This window comes from Erithacus rubecula, assembly GCF_903797595.1.
Source record: "Erithacus rubecula genome assembly, chromosome: 3".
Lineage (NCBI taxonomy): Eukaryota > Metazoa > Chordata > Aves > Passeriformes > Muscicapidae > Erithacus > Erithacus rubecula.
Genome location: NC_136689.1, coordinates 46,058,043 through 46,079,743, shown reverse-complemented (window position 1 = coordinate 46,079,743; position 21,701 = coordinate 46,058,043). Strand labels below are relative to the sequence as shown.

The window sequence follows — 21,701 nt, the reverse complement described above, 5'->3', positions numbered from 1 at the left end:
CTGGAGCTGTCATACAGGCTCACTTGGTCATTATGAAGTTTAAAACAAAAAAAAAGTTAAATGATGAAGAAATATCCCACTGCTTCCTATTCTTTAAAAAAAGAGAAAGCGAGAATGAAAATGGCAAATTCATTTGCTCATGCTGTTGTGTTCTAGAGAAGCTTTTAAATCTTCACATTCAATGAGATGCAGCAGGAAAAAGAACTGCTATTGAAGTTTCTTGAATAATTTCAAAACATTAAGTGGGTAATTACTTGTAGAAGGCATAAAGGGGAGAGAGAACAAAAAAAACAAAACAAAAAAAAAACAAAAAAAAATCAGTCTAATTTTAGCTCCTCTTTTGGAAATTACTTTGTTTTTGAAAGTTAATATATTCTTTTAACAGAAAACTTAAATGAAGAAAAATATGTATCTTCCTAAGTCAACTGCTTGCTCTACTTGTAAGGACAAGGAGAAGAACAGCAATTCTAAGTAATCCTGTACAAAGCAAGCTATATGTCAGAGAAATAGGGCTTTAATTACCATTTTTCAGAAGCAGTTCTTTTTTCAGTAAAGAGAACTCTTTCATTAAATCTTAGATGAAGAAATATAATCCCCATGCCAAAAGGCAAGTCTCTTGGGTTTCAAAATCACAGTGCCAGATCCTGATCACTTCATTTGTGAAATACTCTTGTGTCTTCATGTTCTACCCAGAATTGCATTTTTCTTGCCTAGGGTGCTTGTCATCAATGTCACGTCAAGGAGAATGTGAAGGTCTGCTTGGAAACCTGGTGGAATCCACTGCCCAGAACAACTTTCTGTCTTCTCTAGCAGACAGCTGAGCTGCAAGGGAGCCCTGCATCCCTCAGTTACCCTGTAGGCCACTAGCTACAATACCACAGCCTCTGGCCAGCTCTCAAAAGATGGAGGGATGAAAGAAGAAAAGAAACATGCTCATCTCAGAAGATGGAGAGAGGAGCATAGGCATGAAATGTCCCTGAATGTATCTGCTCTTTGGTTGTTTGTCATTACGTCAGACTCAGTGATCAGAGATACTTCTGATGCATCCAGCTCTATAGTGATTCAAGCTACTAATCCTGAGCAATAAGCAGCAAGAAAGATGTTAGGAGCAGGAGGACACTCTTGTACTGCCATCTCTCCCCTTCTCTCTTTTTTTGCTACTTCACTGACAAGTAAATGGAATTAGCTTCACTGTCATGTGAAAGTCATTCATCTAAGGAGCAAGTGTGAGATTTTCTCCCTTCTTGGTCCCTTCTTGCTCCATTCTTCTTCAGAGTTAAAAAAAATTAAATAAATCCAGCCTTTACTGACCTGGAGATATCTTAGCTGTCTGGAATACTATGTGTATGACAGTCCTTCCCCTTAAAGCACCCTCAGGGAGGTAAAGGTAAAATCTCTTCAAACTCTGGAAGACATTCATAGGACAGATTTTCTTTATCACATTGTTGGCTGGGCTGCCATTGCTTTCCCCACAGCTGGATAAATCAGGATGAGACTTGCTCAGTTCTCCCTCTCTCCCTAGATAATAATTATGTTTGTATATTGATCATCCACATGGCTTAAGCAAATTCCCTGATTAACAAAGCACTTACCTATGCAGCAAAAGATACTTGATTTCAGTTTGATAAACAGACACCTAAATTTAGGTAAGTGCTCATGGACCAAGCTAGGTAAACGGCCTGTGTGAGCAGGAAGGCAATTTTTACCTGGTACAGATTTTGCTACAAGCTCAGGGGCTGTGCAAATAATGATTTTTCAGTCTGATGTGTAATTTGATTGTGTACCTCTGGTCACTGCAAGAGATTGATTATTCAACATCACTCCAGCTGCTTCATGCATCTTTGGGACCTAAAACACTGGTTAAAGAATTGAAATAAGAATTCTTTCTGAGTGAAATCAGGCGAAAACGAGAGGAGAGTGGCATTAACAGCACAAGTTTTTAGGGCAAGACTAGGCATAAAATGGATATTGAGAGAGCCATGAATTTTGATAGTAAGGTGATTTCCAAGTGCTGAGTCAGGGAGTGCTGTCCTACAGCAGCCTCCTGAGGGCAAGGTCAAAAAGTACAGAAAACCATTTCAAACTCATTTAGTGACATATATTTACACTTTATTTTTGCTTCTTGCTAGGAGACCTTGAACATCACTGAAGAGGAGAGCTGTCTAGTGATGCTTAGCTTGCAGGGACACACATAGAGCAAAGTAAACATCTCATAAGCCCTCTCCATTTGAGAGATTGGTGTTGGAAGTAGAAGAGTTCTCTGAACTGATGTGTTTTTTCAACAGAGTTTCTCAATTTTACTGGAGGCACCTCAGTGGAGGTGCTATGTTGAGAACAGCAGCTGTTGTAGTATTATGCTGTCTTGGAAGAGCCATGTTGGGAGGCTCTTCCAAACCCATCCTATTTTCTTCTTGTTTTATATTTCCTATAAGATGTGGCCTGTGGGGCAGCCACAAGGCTGGGGAACCCAGTGCTGTGTGTACTACAGTTTCAACCCAGGGAAGGTATGGCCGCAAGACAGCAGTGCACGTAGAAGAAGGGAGGGAAGATAAGATTTTGCCAAGGGATGAAGCCAAGGGCTGGCTTTTTTTCCTGTGACATTTAAGGATCTGTCTTGAATGACATTATTTCAGTTGCCATTAGAGGATTTTGCAGCCTGATTGAGTGCTACAGTTAAATTTTCCCTTGATGAAACTTCATGAGTTTACTTTAATCTTGTCAGCAACATGTTAAGTTAAACTGATTATGTTTTGGGATTCCTCTTGGTTATTGTGAAGAAGAGGGAGGCTGGCTGTCTTTTGTTTAATAAGAGGCAGCATTTTTTATGAGGTGTGTCTGTATCTTCTTGGTTTCTCTTGAAATGCCTTAGGTTTAATATCCCCTTCCCACCTACCTTCCCCAAGGGACAAAGGCACCCTGGAGATCTTTGCTGTCCCACCAGCAGTTCATGCACATGTGGGAAGCTGAGCCTGCGGGACTTCATTCTCTGACAATTAACAAGGGAGTTTGTTTTGTCAGGGTAGTTTTTGAAGAAGTCACGAACAGCCATGTAGGAATCTGCCAGGCTTCAAAACAAGTTTTCTATATATGCTTAAAATGAGGACAGTAAGGATGTGGGCACAGTACACTGTGCAAAGCTGCTGACTGCTTGCACCTTTCCCAGAGGAAAATGGCTCATCCACAAGGTTTTCCCAGGGCATAGCTTCCCGCTTCCCCCCCCAACCCCACCCCCATCAGGCAGCAGAAGCCTGCATTCGAAAAGGCTTGGAGATGCAGCAGAGAAACGTGAAATATTTGTTTGCCAGGAGTATGACATTTAAAGAACACCAGTAGAATTATTCCGGGTGTTTTCCACCCACAAAGGGTCCCCCTGCACATGTTCCTTCACTCACGATACCCTCTGTCAGTCTCTGACATTTCTCAAAGCCCCTTTCAGTCCTCGGTCCAGGGAGCATGCAGTGATACCTTACATGTGTCCAACCTTTTGTTTATCCGAAATAGTCCAAGTACAATCCAGCCAAGCTGGTTTTCACATAAACCTTCATCTCACACGCTTGGTTCTCTTCATTCCAGGACAGTCTGAGGTCCATTGAATACTGAGGCATTAAAATGGGCTGGTGTGTGGGTGTCTCCTCCAGCTTCTGAGAATGTTTCCAGCCAGTTTTTCCTTCAGTGAGGACTTTTACCCAATCCTCAACAGAACGCTTCATAAAACCACTTCTGAGCCTTCAGCTTCTCATCAAATCTGGCAGCTTGCAGGTGGATGCATGCACACAAACACGTGCACACAAAGGAGGCAAGTGCCTCAGTTCCCTTTACCCAGGAAACAAGCCTGAAATTACCTCATTTGCAGCTTGGCAGTGTTAGATGCTCCAGGAGGCAGTATCAAGGTGAAAGGGGATGGAGAATATCAGAGCCGATGGCAGGTGGCAGATGGCTGGATGTGACAGGATGTGAGGAGAGGAGGCTGGAGCAACATGAATCAGCAGCCAGCTCCCCACCAAAAATATTGTATACCTGCATCTATGCTCAGGCAAAAGATGAAGAGAGGATAGCAACCTTATTTTAGATTTTAAATATTATTATTACTTTGAAGCATGGCTGTTATGCCTTGTGGAAGTGCCCTGTTTAGATGGGTGAGCTGCATCACTGTTTTTTCATCACCTTAAGTACACTGGAAGAAGCAGTGCCAGCATGGGTGCTCCACCCAGAAGGGCAAGGGGAGCACTGGGATAATACTGAGCAGGCCAGGAAAGTGCAGTGGTTCTCTTGGAAAATGCCACTGAAGGAAGACTTAGCACACTCAAAAACTGTGTGAATTTAGCTGAATCACTAATTCAGTAAGGAAAACTGAGAAGCTCAAGTGACTGAAATTTCCTGCTCAGCTTACTTTTGGATTGTTCCCACTGGGTCATGATTCTTCTGAAAAGAATTAGTGTTTCAGACCCTTTTTTTTATTTCTAAGATTTAAAGTGCCATAAAAAGTTGGAATCGAAACAAAATGTTAATTTTTTTTCACTTATCATTAGAAGTTTTTCCTTTTTTTCCCTGTCCTGGTTTCAAAAGACAGGTATATGCTAGGGAAGAGCAGGGTCTTCCATTGAAATGGAGCTAATAAATCCCTCCCTCTGAATTAGTATAACTTTGGAATTAAGGTACTCTCAGGCAAAGATATGGGGATAGGAATAACAGTTCTTTACTAGTATATCTAACAAGACAAACAAAACAAAAACAGCTATGAAATTAACAACAAACAGAACAGTAACCCAGTTCCAGCCCTTCTTGGCCGCAGGCACCTTCCCTGAACTGTAGTTACCGGTGGTGGTGGGGGCAGGTCCTGCACAGCTGTAGGAGTGCTGGGGATGATGATGGTGTTATCCCAGGTGGGAAAGGGATGGAGGAGAGACTTTTGCTGATGGTGTCGGTCCCAGTGCTTAGCAGGGTGCTTGGAGATAGCAGACTGAAGAGACAAGGCAGCAGTGCAGGGATCCAACAGCAGAAAACGTGGCGTTGGGATGGCCGGGGTGGGGGGGAGCAGCAGCAACCATGCTTCTACGACTCCACAAGCGAAAGGGGAAGAGCAAGTGCCTCCCCGTCCCTTTGCTTGCTGCTGATCTCGTGTTTCCCCCACCTCTTTCCCCCTCTTTCCCCCTCCTCTCCTCCTCTTTCCCCCCCTTTTCCCTCCTTTCCTCCCCCTTCTCCCTGTCACTAGCCATCAGCGCTAGGGCCTATCATCAGGGCTTTCTTAGCATATCAGTGGGGAAAATTCCATAGAGAGGAAAAACCCAACCCTCAACACCCCCCAGAAAAGAAGTCAAACTGCAGCATTCTTGATACCCTCCTTTGATCAGAAATTCTGGCCTTCATGCAGTTCCAGAACCTCCATCTCCAAACCTGCAATGGCCTAAGGAGAACTGTCCCATCTGACCTTGTAAATGATTCACAGCAGAGGTACACATAACAGCTCAATCAATTCATACAGAATGAATGGCAGTATTTTCACCTAAATACATTTCTAATATGAAAACAGCTGTCCAAGCCCCTGACTATTGTGACATACACAGGACTAGCTGCAGTCATGAATCAAAGCTGTCTTTGTGGGGGAAAAAAAAACAGGAAAGCAAGTAGCAATTGCCTTCATTGGTTTGGCTCAATTTTAATCAAACCGAAGACACTTTTAAATTTCCAGAACTGAGGAAGCTACTCAGCAGTGGGCTTCTGAAGACATGTTCTTGAATTAAGCTAATTAGTCAAGTGACAGGCACGTATTCCTTCAAATCACCCCATCTGGAAGAAAAAAAGAAAGTGTGGTGGATTTAATAAATTAGTTCATGCAGAGCAAAGAAATTGAACACAGCCAGCAGCAGTGCTGTATTCAGCCTAGACCTGGGCACAAACACCCTGCAGGCAGTCCTGTCTACCCCAGGATGGACATCAATAGCCTGCACTGCCAGGTGAGCCCTTGGCAGCTGGGAATTGTGACCTGCAGTATTCTAGAGCTTTCCACTATGTAGCTTCCTAGAGGTTTGTACAATGACCAGCAAGCCTGTCAAGCAGGCAGGAGGTATAGGAGGAACACTGCTTTCTTCTCACATTTTGACAAGCCTTAATAGACCCTTGGTGCTGAGTTTTGCAGGGACTGAGCAGGGTGCTACTCCTGCACCTCTGCTGGGCCTTTCAGAACGGATCGGAGGCAGTGGCAGGTATTTTGGCATGATGCCTTGCTGGAGAGGTGCTCCAGAGGAAACAGTCTCCATGGCCTTGCAGCCTCTACCCAGCTTGCAAATTCCTCCTTGAGGCCTGAAAAAAGTGGCTTTGCCTTTCAGGAGAGAACTCCAGGCACTTGATGGCTCCCCAGTGGTGCTGCTGAGTGGGGCATCTATCTAGGAAGGTCATCCTGGGGGAGCAAGCAGCTTCTGGTGTTGCCAGCATCCCTATGGTGTGTGAGCCCTTCACACCTCATGCCAGATCCAGGAGATTAAAGGTGGCTCTTTATACCCTATCGTTGCTGGATGGGGCTGAAGCTGTGCTTTCCATGGTGTGAAAAGAAGGAAGGTATGTCTGTAATTACTTGTTTGGCCAAGTTCCTGATGGCAAATAGTACCTTAGTGCTACCGAGACTATCCTGTCGTACTAGCAACAAATCAGGGAAGCCAAAATACTGTAGAAGCACAATTTTATGCTATGTATTGAAATAGAAAAAAATTATGGCATGGTGACATGAGAACTTTAAGGTGTTCCCCATTTATTAATGGATTCATAATTCTCTTGCTGACAGATTAGTGCATTAAAAAGGCAGTATCTTGAACATGCTAGTGAAGCCTGTTTCCATTGGCCTTCTTTACGGTTTTCCAGCTTCTGAAGCCTACCACAGACTGTGGGGCAGCCATCGGATGTTTGGTAATGCTCTGTCTCTTTTTCCAGCACACACTATCTCTTTTTGGGAGATAGGTGTGCTTATCTTCAAGAAAGGAGCTGCATTAGTAAGGTAAGAGAGAATTGGATTCTGCTGTTACAATGAAGATAATAAATATTCATCTCTGAAAGACAGATGTGGATGTGAGGATGATAAAACTGCTGTGCAAGACTGGAGCAACTGGTGTTGAATAACGCATGAAGAGGATCCTGGGATTTAGTAATGACATTGGGGAAATTTAATTTCTTGCATGAACCATTCCCTGCTGAGAATAAGGTCCCATCAATTCCCCCTGATATGAGCACAAAGAATAGCTCCTAGCAATCTGTCATGCTTGGGACAGATGCAGGATTAATATATTGTGGTTTGTGGTCGGCCTGTGCCATGCCTTTAACATTGTCGGCCGAACCTCCAGGGGATGGGAATGTTGTATTAATTACTTCTCTTAATTCAAGCACCTGTGACTGATTTATACTCAATCTAGGGTCTGATCCTGCAGGGCAAGAGCTGACTTTGGTGAGGTGCACCACTTTCCAAATCTCCAGGAGAGGGAAGTTACTGAATATTATGCTGAAACATAAGCAGTGATAGTATTTCGAAAACCTCTGCTGGCTTTCCCCCAGAGTAGGTAAGACATGGCATTTGCTGCTCACTGGTGCTACAGACTCACAGCTCAGCCAAAATTCACCTTCTAGGGATGTATGTATGCTTGTATCCATGTGTGACAGCATGATCTTGAAGAAGAGGGAAGAAAATGGTGTCAGGAGTAGCAGGGGATTTTGCTGCTGAAGGAGGCAGAGGATGAATCATCCTTCTTGCAGAATGTGGTCTTTTGCCAAAGGAAAAGTCTGGTCTCCACTAGCTCTTTCAGCTTGGTGTTCTCTCTCCTCAGCTGCACTGCAGTGGCCAGCCTGCTTCTAATGCAGAAAACAGCTTGTCCTGTGAACACACCTATCAAGTGCATGCATGCCCACTTCAAGGGCAAGCTGACATTATGGTCTCATTACTCTCTTTCAGGCAGCACCACAGCAAGGGGTTATATCTGGGAAGCTGAGGGCCCAAGCAGTGGACACAAAAATGGAGCCTGCAGCCAAGGTTTGGTGATCCCTGGACAGAGAGGTCAGTAGGTGTGATGGATAGGCCATTCAATGGGTCACAACACCTTTTCCACTCACAGCTGAATCTCCAAAGAAATAAAAGTTATCAAACAATCAGGCAATATTTTAAAATAAACACTTGCAATAAGCTCTTGTCCTGCTGAGATATTTATCTTTAATCAAAGTGAAAAAGAATGTGCTTCCTTTTTCTTTTCCTTTCCCCATAAATGTGATAGAAGAAATGTCTTTCCAGATAGGAGTCTTTTCTGCCAGGATGTATCTGGTTTGTGTGCATGCACGCATATATGTGGAATTTTCCTTTAGGGGAAAAAAAAAAAAAAAACCAGACAGTAATTCTGCCTATCTTACTGCCCCTCTCTAAAAATGCTGAAATCAAGTATTTATGTAATGGAAGGACTGCTCAGTGCTGTGTCCCAAGTGCTCCAAGCAGAAGTGATCAGCTTTAAGGAATGATGGAAGTTTTAGCTACCTGTATATCAGGAAAATGAAGCATTTGGGTAAATATAGTATATAGCTTCTGTTGGAGAGGTTATTGTTTTTCAGAAATGCCTTATGAGAGAGCTACAATGCAAGGGGAAGCTCTAAATGTGTGCTTCCAGATGGCTGAAGTGGAAAGGCAGGAAACACCACTGAAAAGGCTGAGGACTCGTTCCCTGAAGGCCAGTGCTACTGAGTGGTCAGACTGTCAAGAAGAGGAAAGTACAGAGTTAAGGTGAGAATGGAAAGATTCAATGACATACTGATTTTATAAGCAGTGTCAATTAGCAGGTCTAATTTTAATAAAGTCTTTGGTCGTGGTATCCCAACTGTTAAGTATTTTTAAATTTGCCAGATCTTTCTGGGGGCATACAGCTGGAAGTCATACTGACTGTTCTTCCTTTAAGCAAATCCAAAATACCACCTCAGACAGCTCATATTACCTGTGTCCTTCTTTATCTTGGTGAGAGGAAGGGACTGAAAATCTTTTACCTGTAATCTCACATCAGATAAGCTTTTCTCACACCATCAGCCTGCTTTCCTATGGCTTGTTTGCTCACCCTTTATGGGGGGATAAAAACTACCTTGAGACAGCCTGAATGATAGCTCAACAGCAGTGTGTAGGGCATACCCACACAGCTCACATCTCTAGGGCAAGGGAATGCACCTCTGACTTTGTCTCCTGTGTTCTCCTGAGAGCTACTGCTAAGCATGGAAGAACTACTGTGGTACAAAGCATCCTACTTCTTGCATCCTTGGTAGAATTGTTTGGCATCCCCTAAGGAAAACAGGCCCACAGTGCTAAAGGAGCCCTTTAGTGAGGTGGATCCTCCTCAGGGATGCTGGGATGCACAAAGAATGCCATTCCATGTGTTGTGTACTGGCAAAGACTTGGGCACCCATGGAGCAGTTGGTGGGAGGAGGTTCAAGTCCATCTTCTGAAAACACAAGCAGGCACCAGATAAATATGGACAGATGTGGGAGTCTTTGTCGGGGGACGGTCGTCACGGCAAACTCAGATGCTCTCTATATTCTGGTCTTGAAGTTTACAGTTTATTGTAAAGGGCATGGGTATATAGGGTCTTGCTGAGAGCTGCCAGCTGCAGCTCAGAGCAGGACAGAAAGAGAGTGGGGGTTAGGAGTTCTAAGAGATAAGAGAGGAGAACAATGTAAGAGGTAAGAGAGAGAGAAGTAAGAGGGCAATGTAAGAGAGCGATTTTCCCGTTTACAACATAATAAATCTTCTTCTATGTTGAATATTCTAATTTCCACTAACCAATCTCATACAAGATACAGATTCTCTAACAATTGCATGCAACCTATAGGAATTGCTATATTATCATGTTTTACTGCTTTCTTATATCTAAACCTTATTTCTGAACCTTCCTGTCATACTTGGAGACGATGTCTGCTAGCTTTTTTGGTATTTGTGGTATTTAGCATTATCTAAACAGAGGGAAAAGGCCTTCATGCATTCACATTGTTGCTCTCAGCCGCACAGTCGAAAACTGCTATAATTTCTATCTCACTTATGGTTTCAAAATCTTTTACTAAGCACTCATATTTATAAGGTTTTCCTGATTCATCCTTCCCAACAGACACAGTTTTAGTTAAAAGTTGCAGCTTGCCTTCATCTGCAGTGACTGTAGTTATTTTTGCCAATCATGAAAAGAAACGATGTAGGATTAAAGCAAAGGAATTATTTAGACACATGAATTATGAATTTTGCATCATGAATTATTGCCTAAAATAGGATGATGCACAAAATACATCTACGGCAAGTGTTCTTTAGATTTGAAAGACTGGAAAGGACATCAGCTTCAGGGAAAAGAAATGGTTTCTTTCTTCATTAAAAAAAAAAAAAATTGGGCAACTTTATCTAATTGGCATCTAATAGTTTCTAAACTCTATTCAAATTTTGACACAGCAATGTTTTTGGGTCTTGGCTGCTCATCTTGAAAAAATTCACTGGCGTTTGATTTTCAGAAAGTCAGTGCTAAGCATTTGCCAAAACCCATCTGTCATCGGGGGAAATGGAGAACTAAAAACTGAGACAACAAAACCCAGATGGTTACTTTTGGGCAGGAGCATGACTGTTATGTTTTCTACCTATTCTTACTTCCTCACAGCTAAAGGCCAGAAACTAGCAATGTGGCATCATTAAAATTTCTTAACCAACTTTCATGGTTTCCACATCAGAGTTTTGGTAGGTGACTTCCTTTCTGGAGGGCATTCAAGGAATTTGGCTACAGAAGGGTGAAAAGGGAAAAGAGTTGAGACGAAGAAAAACATTGGTGAGAGCTAGATACTCAGATCATTAGATAGCTACAAAATATAACTTTTTTAACCTGGCTTGAGGTCTGAGGGTTACCCCACTTGGTGTTAACCACAGACAAACTAATTGGACATCTATTTATATATACACTATGATCCACTTCTGCCCCAGCCCAAAAGAAACTTGAGTCCACTACCACTCCAGCTCCTAATACAAAATGAAATTCCCTATCTTGCACATTATTTTTTATCTGGACATTTCCCAACACCACTATGACTGTATTGCTCGAAGGCAAGCTTATTCAGGCTTCCTGCTGGGGATATGCAGCGTCTCTGCTGCACAGAGTGAAGCACACACAGAGACTGAAAAAAGAGCTGTTTCCAGTATGCATGGACTAGATTCAGGCATACTCAGATACACAATTATTATCACTTCTGCTTCCTGAAATAATTTCTAGGCATCTGATCATTGCTGAAAGTGACTGCTTGCTTGTGTTAAATTCAGAGCCCGGAGATCTCCAGAACATACCTGTTCTTTGCTGTATGTGGTGGGGATCTAATGCTAAATGAGAGATTGGTGCTGGGGTGTCTGTATTATGGGTTATGTTTTGACTAGCTCCTCTCCCTACCCCCCACCATGGAGCTGCCGGCCCCTTCCCCGGGCTGTTTTATCTAGCCGGGTGTTTTTTTCAGCTTTTGGGGCTTTTTGCCGCTGCTTTCGCTGCTGCTCGCTGCTGCTGCTTTGGCTGCTGCTTCGGCTGCCCCCCTGCCCCCCTCCCCTCCGCTGCTTCAGCTGCTTTTCCCCCCCTGGCTGCCTAAACTGCCCCTCTCCCTTCCCCCCCCCCCCCCCCCCATCCCTAAGATTTGCACCGGCTCCAGAGGACACGGATCTGAACTTCGGAGACCACCTCTGGAAGTCTGCCAAAGAAGCTCTGCTGCCCTTCCCGGCGAAGATCTGCCAAGTTCATCTCAATCTGGGTCTGTGCTGGGAAGTGTTTCTTTTGTATTTTGTTAATAAAAAAGTTTTTTCCACTTTCCCCTGAAGAAAATTCTTTCCGAGCTTGGTGAAGGAAGGAATTGTAAGGGGTGGAGGGGGCCCTTTGGAGGTCTTTTTCCTAAAATTTGTCCCAAACTTGGACAAATTATTTTGGTGGCCCGTACGGGGAAACCAGAAAAGTGGAAAAAACTTTATTCTAATAATATTTTGTTTTCAACTGTTGGTATTGGTATGTCTATTGAATCCAGAATGTCTTTTGTTGTGGGAGCCTGCCTGTATGGGTGGTTATTAAGTTTCTTTGAAGTGTTAATACCGTTGCGGTCGTTGGGCTTGTTTACTTATCCAGAGATAGCTCTGGTGCTCTCTTTAATACGAAGTTTTTGTATTAAAGGGGTATTAACCAAAATACTCATCGGGCTAGGCTTGGTGATAATGGCATATAAGAGATTTATAAGAATGTTAGAATCGGCTTCAGGAATATATAAATCATGGCTTGTGTTATTTCTTAGAGGAGAAGCAGGAAAAGAGGATTTTCTGCCTTTATTTCCTTTCCTCTCCTCTGAATTAGTTACATCTGCATTAGAAAATATTCAGATCTCCCTGAATATTAAGGACATTATCGTTTTGACAGTTAATTTGGTAAGTCTTTGTTGCACCATTTGCAGTTTATACAAAATTAAGGCCGAGATTTCTAAAGGGGCTGGGAGGACTCCTGATTTGGGAGTCAAGCTGGGCAGGAGGAATCTTGAGTGGAATGGCAAATGGGAGAAAATGGGCCAGATTTTAAAGGAGTTTTCTGACCCCATAATTTGGGAATTCCCATCAGAACAGATTCAAAATCCGATTGAGGTTGCAAGGTACTTAAAGGGGAAATGTCAGGATGGTTCTAAAGAGAAAAGGATTATTGCAGTGAGCTGGGCCCTGGCACATGCATATCGTACCCTGCTAGGCACGATAGAGCAGGAGACAGAGGAGAGGGAACAGGGAGATAAATTATCCCCTATCCCAGTGACTCAGGTTGCAGCCAACCCCCTAGGCCAAAACCCAGCAGCTAAACTGGAGAACAAGCCCCAACCAATGGCTGTGGCTACTACTACAAGAAGTGGGAAATGCACCAAGAAGACTGATAGGCTAGTGGAAGATGATGATGATGATGGTGCTGGAGAGGGACCTTCAACACCTCCTGATGTAAAATCAGGAGTTAAAACAACTAATGGAAGAGCAGAGACTAATAATGAATCCCTTTCCCTGAAGGATCTTCGTGGTTTAAGAAAAGATTACACCCGGAGACCTGATGAATCTATTATTAGCTGGCTAGTTCGTCTCTGGGATGCGGCAGGGGAGGCCACAGTTTTGGATGGCTCTGAGGCAAGACATTTGGGGTCTCTGTCTCATGATCCTGTTATCGACCAAGGTGTGATGAGGGGAGCTAACCCTCAAAACCTTTGGGCACGGGTCCTGGATAGCGTGGCACAAAGATATCTGTGTGCAGATGACTTATATGTGCAGCAGACCCGATGGAAAACCATAGAGCAGGGGGTTCAACGCCTCAGGGAAATGGCATTAGCAGAAATTATTTTTTCGGATGATGTAACAACTAGAAATCCAGACCTGGTACCATGCACACCGGTGATGTGGAGAAAACTTGTGCGGCTTGGGCCACCTGAGTATGCGTCTGCCCTAGCGATAATGAAGAGAGATGAGGTGTATGAGACAGTACTCGATATGGCAAAGAAGCTTCGTGCATATGTGGATGCAGTACATGGCCCAACTCATGCTAGAATTGCAGCTGTGGAAACACACTTGCGAGACTTAGAAGATAAAATAGAGAAAAATCATCGGAAACTCAGGGAGGAGATTAAGGAGGACCTCCTCCAAATTTCAGCTGTACAGATTAGAAACCCTGGTACCCAACGCAGACGTTCCCCCAGTTGGGAGAGGAGGTACACTCCCCGAGCTGAATTGTGGTTTTTCTTGCGAGATTCTGGAGAGAACATGAGAAGATGGGATGGGAAGCCTACGGCTGCTCTGGCAAAACGAGTGCGGGATTTGAAGGAAGGAAAGATTGAAAGAGGAAGTTCCACCAGAAGGAAAGCCGCTCCTGTCTCTCGCAGCCAAAGTGCTGAACGTGATACTGATAATGACATGTCTGATCCTCTTGAGGGAACTTCTAAGATATATGCCCCAGAAAAGAAGGAGAAACAGGCTTAGAGGGGCCCTGCCTCTAGCCAGGGTGAGGCGAGGGAAAATCGTGTTTTTTGGACTGTGTGGATTCGATGGCCTGGCACTTCGAAACCACGGAAATATAAAGTTTTAGTGGATACAGGTGCACAGTGTACGATACTTCCATCAAGACACATGGGAGCAGAATCTGTTTCAATTGCTGGTGTGACAGGTGGATCGCAGGACTACACCCTGGTGGAAGCGCAAGTAAGTTTAACTGGAAAGGATTGGAAGAAACATCTTATTGTGACTGGTCCAGAGGCCCCATGTATTTTGGGCATAGATTACCTTCGGAGTGGGTATTTTAAGGACCCAAAAGGACTAAGATGGGCATTTGGAATTGCAACTGTGATGGCAGAGCGTATTCGACAATTGAACACCTTGCCTGGACTATCTGAGAATCCAATTACAGTAGGACTTCTGCAGGGAGAAGAACAACGAGTACCAATTGCCACTTCAATAGTACACCGCCGGCAGTACAGAACAACGCGAGATGCTGTGATTCCTATTCATAAGATGATCCGAGAGCTGGAGAGCCAAGGGGTGGTTAGTAAAACCCACTCACGCTTCAACAGCCCCATTTGGCCTGTGCGTAAATCTGATGGGGAATGGAGTCTGACTGTGGACTATCGGGCATTGAATGAAGTGACTCCACCGCTGAGCGCTGCCGTGCCAGACATGCTGGAACTCCAGTACGAGCTGGAGTCCAAGGCAGCAAGGTGGTATGCCACCATTGACATAGCAAATGCATTTTTCTCCATTCCTTTGGCATCAGAGTGCAGGCCTCAGTTTGCTTTCACCTGGAGGGGCGTGCAGTACACCTGGAACCGACTGTCCCAGGGGTGGAAGCACAGTCCTACCATCTGTCATAGACTGATCCAGACTGCACTGGAAAAGGGTGAAGCTCTGGAACATCTACAATATATTGATGATATCATCGTATGGGGAAACACAGCAGCGGAAGTGTTTGAGAAAGGAGAAAAAATTATTCAAATTCTCCTGGAAGCCGGCTTCGCCATCAAGAAGAGTAAAGTTAAAGGACCTGCTCGGGAGATTCAGTTCCTGGGAGTGAAGTGGCAAGATGGACGGCGTCAGATTCCTACTGATGTTATTAACAAGATTACAGCTATGTCCCCACCTACTAACAAGAAGGAGACACAAGCTTTTCTAGGTGCCATCGGTTTTTGGAGAATGCACATTCCTGAGTACAGCCAGATTGTGAGCCCTCTTTACCTTATTACCCGCAAGAAGAATGATTTCCTCTGGGGCCCTGAACAGCAGCAAGCCTTTGCTCAGATTAAACAGGAGATTGCCCATGCAGTAGCCCTTGGCCCAGTTAGGAGGGGACCAGATGTGAAGAACATACTTTACTCAGCAGCTGGGAGCCATGGTTTGTCTTGGAGCCTGTGGCAGAAGGTGCCTGGTGAGACCCGAGGCCGACCCCTGGGATTCTGGAGCAGAAGCTACAGAGGGTCCGAAGCCAACTACACTCCCACAAAGAAGGAAATCTTGGCTGCCTGTGAAGGAGTTCAAGCTGCTTCAGAGGTGATTGGCACAGAAGCACAACTTCTCCTGGCACCTCGACTGCCAGTGCTGGGGTGGATGTTTAAAGGAAAGGTTCCCTCTACTCACCATGCCACCGACGCCACATGGAGCAAGTGGATTGCCCTCATCACGCAGCGCGCCCGCATTGGTAACCCGAATCGCCCTGGGATTTTGGAGATAATCATGAACTGGCCAGAAGGTGAAGATTTTGGTCTCGCTGATGAGGAGGAGCAGAAGCAAGTGACCCGGGCTGAAGAAGCTCCACCGTACAACCAGCTGCCAGCAGATGAAACACGCTACGCCCTTTTCACCGACGGTTCCTGCCGCATTGTGGGGATGAACGGAAGTGGAAAGCTGCCGTATGGAGCCCCACACGACAGGTTGCACAAGCTACCGAAAGAGAAGGTGGATCGAGTCAACTTGCTGAACTCAAAGCTGTTCAGCTGGCCTTGGACATTGCTGAGAGAGAGAAATGGCCAAAGCTCTACCTTTACACTGATTCGTGGATGGTAGCCAATGCTCTGTAGGGTTGGCTGGAAAGGTGGAAAAGGCTGACTGGCAACGTAGAGGAAAACCAATCTGGGCTGCTGATGAGTGGAAAGACATTGCCACTCGGGTAGAGAAGCTCCCCGTGAAAGTCCATCATGTGGATGCCCATGTTCCCAAGAGTCGGGCTAATGAAGAACACAGGTACAATGAGCAGGTAGATCAGGCTGCACAGATAGAGGTCTCAAAGATAGACTTAGATTGGGAACATAAGGGAGAGTTGTTCCTGGCTCGATGGGCCCATGATGCCTCAGGCCATCAGGGTAGGGATGCCACCTATAAGTGGGCACGAGACCGAGGAGTGGATCTTACCATGGACAGCATTACCCAAGTCATTCATGACTGTGACACTTGCGCTGCCATCAAGCAGGCCAAGCAGGTAAAACCCCTCTGGTATGGTGGACGGTGGTCCAAATACAAGTATGGGGAGGCCTGGCAGATTGATTACATCACACTGCCTCAGACCCGCCAGGGAAAACGTTATGTGCTGACCATGGTAGAAGCCACCACCGGATGGTTGGAGACCTACCCTGTGTCCCATGCCACTGCTCGCAACACCATCCTGGGCCTGGAAAAGCAGGTCCTTTGGAGGCATGGTACCCCTGAGAGAATTGAGTCAGACAATGGGACTCATTTCAAAAATAAGCTTGTCAACACCTGGGCTAAGGAACATGGTATTGAGTGGGTGTACCATATCCCTTACCATGCACCAGCTGCAGGTAAAGTGGAGAGGTACAGTGGATTGTTGAAGACTACATTAAAGGCATTGGGTGGGGGATCTCTAAAAAACTGGGAGCAGCATCTGGCAAAAGCCACTTGGTTAGTTAACACTCGAGGTTCCACCAACCGAGCAGGTCCCGCCCAGTCTGAAGGCCTTAATGTAGTAGACGGAGACAAAGTCCCAGTGGCCCATGTTAGAGGGTTGCTAGGAAAGACAGTATGGATTCATCCTGCCTCGAGTACAGGCAAACCCATTCGTGGGATTGCCTTTGCTCAAGGACCAGGATGTACTTGGTGGATTATGCAGAAGGATGGAACAACCTGCTGTGTACCTCAGGGAGATCTGATTATAGGATAAAGTTGTACACAAATATTATTGTTGAGTGCCACTACCATTGTATGCCAGATTTTATGAATAGAAGGAAATGTGTAAGTGACAAAGGCCTGAGCAAGTGAGAAGGAGGAGATGTGTAAGTGTTGAAGGTTTTGAGTAAGTCAGAGAAAGTTTGTGCCTAGTAAGTGTGTATCCCAATCGTGTGTCAATGATCACGATATGGGATAAGGGGTGGAATGTTATGGGTTATGTTTTGACTAGCTCCTCTCCCTACCCCCCACCATGGAGCTGCCGGCCCCTCCCCTGGGCTGTTTTATCTAGCTGGGTGTTTTTTTCGGCTTTTGGGGCTTTTTGCCGCTGCTTTCGCTGCTGCTCGCTGCTGCTGCTTTGGCTGCTGCTTCGGCTGCCCCCCTGCCCCCCTCCCCTCCGCTGCTTCAGCTGCTTTTCCCCCCCCGGCTGCCTAAACTGCCCCTCTCCCTTCCCCCCCCCCCTCCCCCATCCCTAAGATTTGCACCGGCTCCAGAGGACATGGATCTGAACTTCGGAGACCACCTCTGGAAGTCTGCCAAAGAAGCTCTGCTGCCCTTCCCGGCGAAGATCTGCCAAGTTCATCTCAATCTGGGTCTGTGCTGGGAAGTGTTTCTTTTGTATTTTGTTAATAAAAAAGTTTTTTCCACTTTCCCCTGAAGAAAATTCTTTCCGAGCTTGGTGAAGGAAGGAATTGTAAGGGGTGGAGGGGGCCCTTTGGAGGTCTTTTTCCTAAAATTTGTCCCAAACTTGGACAGTCTGTCTACCACCTACCACATTTTTGTGAGACTGAGAGAGCTGCATTTGTTGTTTGGTCCCCAAAATGCATTTCCACTTACTCATTCTTCCAGAAGAGATGAAGAGGTGCCCTTTTCCTTCAGGAAGTGTGGTTTGAGGGGTGAAAGTCATTTGGTCCCCACTTTGTTATCTTCCAGGCATAGTGTTAGAACAAGATGCTTCCTCAGATATTTTCATTTTGAAAAAATACTCCAGTGAGGCGAAGGAGTTTTATTGGAGGTTGTTTAACACCCTCAAGCTTTGTTGCAAATTTATGTTGGTAGCTTTAAATGTACACAAACGCTGAGGCTAGATGATGAATAGTGGCAAAAAAGTTACAAGGAGAAAAAATCCAGTGTTAGTTTGTTTTCTAAGCCAGCAAGATGGGGGAGATACTACTTCTGTGTCACACTTCAGTAAAACCCTGGTTAACATTCCTCAGTCCTCTTCTTTCTTTTTATCATTTCATTGTACAGCATGCACTCTACAGTATCTAGGCAAAGAAAAAAGAATTTGTGGTGTGGTGTCCAGCAATTTAATTTAAAAACAAACTTTAAAAAATTTAAAAGGAAAAAGGGACTGGAAAACCTGAACCGTACTTTTTCATGGCTGTGGACATTCTGGTGCAGAAAAAGTAGGTTGGTCCAGGCTTGGAGTCTTTCATTGTGAAAGACAGATAAATTTGCAAGGCAGAAGATTGCCTGCTCGTATTTTCTGAACAATTTAGTTGCGTAGATTTTGCCTAAGCCTATTGCCTACACCCTTCATATTTAAATAACCTTGTACTGAGCATATATCAGGGTTCAAAAAGGATTCAATAACTCATTAAAATATATTATAGCTTTTTTTGTGCATCCAGAGCAAGAGCAAAAAGATGTCAAAAAGGTATTTTAAGAGAGAACTCTTATCTGAAATGCTATTTATATTTCATTGAATTGGCTGAAAAGCACTACGGAAGGCAATAATGAGTGCGGGAGGCAGGCAGCCATCCTACTGTGCTGGAGGATGGTGTCTCGATGGATGATTTAATGACTCCAATGTATATGGAGAGGCCAGAGACCAGGCAGCTGACCAGGCAAAAATATTCTGTGTTTAAGGTACAGCTTGAGTGGGGGACGAAGAGTGATGCAGTACGTGCTTTCCCCCTCCCTAACAGCTTGATGGTCCTTGTGCTGCTGATTTTGATTCTCATGGGGCCATTCCTCATTGTGAAGGCAGGAGTCATGCCTGCCTTCTCCAGGTTCAAGTCTCTTCTGGGATAAATTAACATCAGATTTGCATCAAGCCCCAGCAGCTTACCTTACCACATCCCTCAAGAACGGGCCTGAACAACCACTGCTGGATTTAACAGAGTATTTTCTCAGCTTAGACAGAAAAGAAATGAAAAAAATACAACTCTGAGTCTGAAGCTAGAGAAAAAAGTAAAGATAGAGGAAAGAGGTAAATTTGTGGGATGCCCAGACATGGTAAGGAAACAGAAAGGATGAAAGGTGTTCTGAATAGAGAGACATTTTGGAGAGGCACATGTCTGCTTTATGATGAGGTGGTATGAACAGTAGTAGATAAAAACAACTGCCCTTGTCATCTTCTTATATATATGCAAGTCTAAACCATTGATGTTGGGTATCAGCATAAAATCTGACACAAGTGAAGAAACAGACAAGTGAAAATAAACCTACATGAATTTTCAGTGATAGAGCTAGGCAAATTGTGACAGAAGAAATTTAAACTGAGTATTAGGAAAAATTTCTTCATGGAAAATGTTGTCATGCATTGGAGCAGACTGCCCAGGGAAGCACCTGAGTCACCATCCCTGGTGGTATTTAAAAGATGTGTAGATGTGGTGCTTAGGGACATGGTTTAGTGATGGTTTTGACAGCACTGGGGTAATAACTGGACTTTATTATCTTAAAGACCAATCTAAATGATTCTGTGATCTGAAAGATGAAATGTTAAGGGATGACCTCATGCCAGAGTTTGGTTTGCCTGTATAAGACTAGATTATCAGTGCAAACTTTACTGACTGCTACATCACCCTTATCTTCTTGAATTAGAGGATTTATATTCCTCCAAGTGCTTTGAGTTCTTTCATACAGCCTGACTTCTCTAAAGGGCATGAAGACTCTTTACGTGGTTGGCCAGTGAATTGCCTAACCAGTATTTGAAAAATCAGCCTGCTCTGCCTTTTCATATTCACCTATGGGTGATGGATACTATTACTGAAGGGCTATTTTGCTGATGGAATTTGTCCAGCTCAGCTGCAGGTCTTTTATTATCAAACCAAATCAGTGAAACATCTATTTAAAAACACCAAAAAACCACAATATCCCTTGTTATTGAATGGCAAAGTGCCACCACATAACATATGTTGTAGGGATCCCATTTCTGAGCACAGAAGTCCCAGTGCAAGCCTCAAATCAATATGCTTAAATAATCTTGTGAACTTTGGTATGTGCTAAAAATGCCTCTGGTGACATTCGGCACTGTTTCCTAGCCCAAACACTGAGAATAATTATCTTTTATTGGCACCTGTTATGTGTTGAGATTAAGAGGCTGTTGAGCTGCAATTCTTTTATTTGCATTACTGTAAGAAGGATCAAATGGCACAAGTATAATCAAACATTTATTTTTCTTCTTCTTTGATGTTGTGACGTTCCCCTTGTAAGTGCTTACAGTCTGACAGCATCTGGGGCAAGCTTTTGCTGTGCCACCCTCCACCACAGCTTCATCAGCAGTAAACTGGGAGCCTGATAGGGGGTTACATTTCTGACAAAACCCAATGCAATAGCAATAGCACTGCAGGGATCAACGTAGTAGACAAGATTTTGGCTTGTTGAGCAGATTACTAGTTGTTTATGGCAGGTTAGTAGTCACACTGAGTTGGTAATGCTTGGATCTCACTTCTCTGAGATGTAAATGAGTACCCAAACTGCAGAACAGCAGAGAGTCTGTCCCAAGCTTCCTGACTTGTACTTAGAGCTGGGTCTGGGTGACTCTTTTATCTAAGGCCTCTAACAAGTGTGTCAGTAATATTGCCACACTCTCTTGCTCCTTATTTGCCAGAATTGAGGGTTTGAGGTATTTTTGTGTAGATAATAGCAAGAATTCGATCTTCTTTAGATTGGAAAAGGCCCACAGCTGTACCCACAGAACTCAAACTGCAAAATCTATGTTACTAAAATTACATCTGGATTTATAAGGTCATCTGCACACTGTAAGAACATAACAGCCAGGTTTGTTTTTCTGCATGATTGAGCAACTAAGGAAATGTACTGCATCACCAATAATCACAGAGTCAAAGAATCATTTAGTTTGGAAAAAGACTTCAAGTTCATAAAGTTTAACTGTTAACCCAGCATTGCCAAGTCCACCACTAAACCACGTAAATCACTATAGGGCTCCTTACAGGCAGTAGTGAGAAGTACACTTTGAAGATGCAGTTCATCTAATCTCCACTTTGCAGAAAGCCATCTTTAGTAGAAAATCCAAAGTCACCTGCTTTTGTCAACCGTAACAGCCAGGTCTTCCCGGAAGTGCACAACCTGCTGTGAATAAGTGTGCATGGTGAGATAACTGTATTTTTCATGGGTCCCCTGTTTGAAAGCCATAAGAGACTGTCCCACATTTTGTTGTATCCAAACTGAAGTAAGTCATGTTAGTGATTTACATTTCTAAGAGCACAGATATCAACAGCCTTGCAAGCTCGTCAGTTAATTTCATTAAAGGTGGCAGAATTAAAGAATAAAA

The 21,701-nt window shown here is 44.2% G+C and overlaps 1 protein-coding gene across 2 annotated transcripts in view; it reads left to right on the top strand.

Annotated features, from left to right (window-relative positions):
* The first annotated feature begins 7,957 nt into the window (after nucleotides 1-7,957).
* Nucleotides 7,958-21,701, top strand: part of AOAH (acyloxyacyl hydrolase) — a 91,943-nt gene continuing 78,199 nt past the window's right edge. The window contains exon 1 of one of the 2 annotated variants that reach the window (XM_079302647.1): nucleotides 7,958-8,035. The gene's annotated coding sequence lies outside the window, so the exon portion shown is untranslated. Of the gene's footprint in view, nucleotides 8,036-8,723; nucleotides 8,747-21,701 lie in introns of those variants that run through there. The other variant, XM_079302646.1, reaches the window with a different exon arrangement.